Source organism: Nicotiana tabacum, chromosome 4 (genome assembly GCF_000715075.1).
Source record: "Nicotiana tabacum cultivar K326 chromosome 4, ASM71507v2, whole genome shotgun sequence".
In the NCBI taxonomy this organism is placed as follows: Eukaryota; Viridiplantae; Streptophyta; class Magnoliopsida; order Solanales; family Solanaceae; genus Nicotiana; species Nicotiana tabacum.
In genome coordinates this window covers 113,693,690-113,696,041 of record NC_134083.1, presented here as the reverse complement: position 1 = coordinate 113,696,041, position 2,352 = coordinate 113,693,690, and the positions used below count along the sequence as shown (strand labels likewise).

Below are 2,352 nucleotides of genomic sequence, written 5' to 3'. Positions count from 1 at the left end.
ATCAACCTATTTCAGCACATCCAGAAATCTCCCAAACTGCTTGTCCAGCTTTTCTCTAGATAGCTTTTAGGGGGGAGGTAAAGCAGGCATATGCTCGCTCTCATCATGTTCCTCCCTTCTCGAAGTTTCTCCCTTCTTCTTTTTCTCAGCTTTTATCTGGCCCTTCTTATTTTTATCAACATCATTCTTTAGCTGATCCCCACTTTCTTTTTCAAGTTCACATCGTTTTGGATCGGGGTGGGATCTTTCAACACTTGTCCACTTCTCAGAGTCACAACATTCACTGTTTCTTTGAAATTTCTCTCAATATCAGTGGGGAGAGTTCCTAGAGCCCTCTCAGATAATATTATTGCAATCTGTCCCACGTGTCTCTCCAGGTTTTGAAAAGATGTGCCCAACTCCTTGATAGCTGCTCCATGGGTGTCCAGCCTCTCATCTGTATTGATAATGAAGGCCTTCATTAGATCCTCTAGACCAGGATGAATGGGCTGTTGAGGCTGAAATTGCTGCCTCTGCTGATTTTGGTATGCCGGAGCTCCTTGTCCCTGGGGTCTAGAGTTATTTTTTTCCAAGCGTTCGCAGTACCCCCCAGGTGAACTCCATGAAAAACCGGGGTTCCTCTGACCCATTGCATTAAAATTGTAGTTTCCCACAACATTCACTTCCTCAGTTGAGGCTGGATACTCATGAGTAGGGTGTCATCTTCCACATATATCACAAACTGCATGGGGCTCATTTTGTATCAAGGCTAAGGTCATCTTTCGTATTTCTTTCACCATATCATCAAGTTGTACCTGCATAGATGTAGTAGCATCAACTTGGTGAACACTAGTTGATCTTCTTCTTTCAGCACTCTTAGAGGGCCACTGATTTGCATCTTCAGACAACTCATCAAGAATTGTGACTATCTCTTCTGGAGTCTTCTTCATCAAAGGGCCTCCAACTGCATTGCTCAATGTTTTACGTGAGGCCAATGTCAATCCATCCCAAAAGTCCTGGAGTTGCATTCAGAGTTCAATTTCGCTATGTTGACACTTTCTAACAATCTCCTTAAACCTCTCTCATGCTTCAAAAACATTTTCAATCTCTTTCTGACAGAAGTTATGGATTTCTCTTCTAAACTTGCCCGTTTTAGCTGAGGAGAAATATTTAACAAGGAATTTTCTGGTCATCTCCTCCCATGTTCTAATCGATCCAGTGGGTAAGCTTTGAAATCACTGTTTTGCATCATCTTTGAGGGGGGGAATGCCCTTAAGTACACTGCATCTCGTGACACACCATTGTATTGAAAGGTGTTCATAATCTCCTCGAAGTCCATTAGATGTGTGTTTGGATCTTCATTCATCTTCCCTCTGAAGACACATCAATTCTGAAGGGTTTGAAACAACCCTTGCTTCAATTCGAAATTATTAGCTACAATTGGAGGTGGTCTAATACTTGATAATCCTTGATTGTAGACCGGTCTAGCATAATCGCCCATAGGTCTCCCAGGCATGGGAGCTATATTTTCGAACTGGTCTACAGCCACGGGTTGATTTTGAGCAATTCTCCGACCCCTCTCTTCTTCATAGATAATCTGTGCATCTCTAATAGCTTCTTCCTCAGCATCTCGTGCAGCTTTTTCTCGTGGTTGGGCTGCTTCTCTTGCAGCCAAATATACATTATCATCACCGTTTCCAGCCATAATTTCTTTGGTTGAGGATTGCCCAACCTTTTCTGAAGTCTCTGTGAGATCTCTTTCTTTCCTTAGTTGTCGCAGTTGTTTTTCTATCTCTGACTCGTATGGTAGCACTTCTTTCGCAAAGCTTGAGTCATGCACCAATCTTAACCTGTAACATGCGCACAGTCAACGAACACCAAACGTAAAAATAAATAAAAAGAAAAATTCCTGAATTAGCACTACAAACTATTTCAAACACTATTGATTGCCAATCCCCGACAACGAGGCCAAAATTTGACGAGCTCAAAACACACACTTAAATTATGCTCGCTAATCAAATATAGTATAGTATAATATCGTATCCACATGGATTGGATTTAAATAGTGTTCTCGTAGTTTCTAGCTTGGTTGCTATCCAAGAAGATCAACAATTGAGATTTATATGATTTCTAACTAAAATTAACTAAGAGTCTAAAGCTATTGACTTGTGACAATCGAAACAAGAAATACGCAAAGAAGGTTATCAATGGGAGAAGATAGGTTTTTGATAGGATATGTGCAAGATAATTGTTTGGGATCTAACTCTAGATAATTCACTTCTAATGTTTAAGTGAGTCTCTCGAATTCACTCAATTATTAGTTCACACATTCAGCAAAAACTCTTCTCTCGATTAAGTCTCAACCTCGCGAGA

General features: G+C 40.7%; 1 non-coding gene across 1 annotated transcript; it reads left to right on the top strand.

Annotated features, from left to right (window-relative positions):
- Positions 1–1,017: 1,017 nt before the first annotated feature.
- On the top strand, positions 1,018–1,124 carry LOC142180556 (small nucleolar RNA R71). Its single transcript, XR_012709173.1, has one exon. It is a non-coding gene; the product is annotated as a small nucleolar RNA R71 (small nucleolar RNA).
- Positions 1,125–2,352: the final 1,228 nt, after the last annotated feature.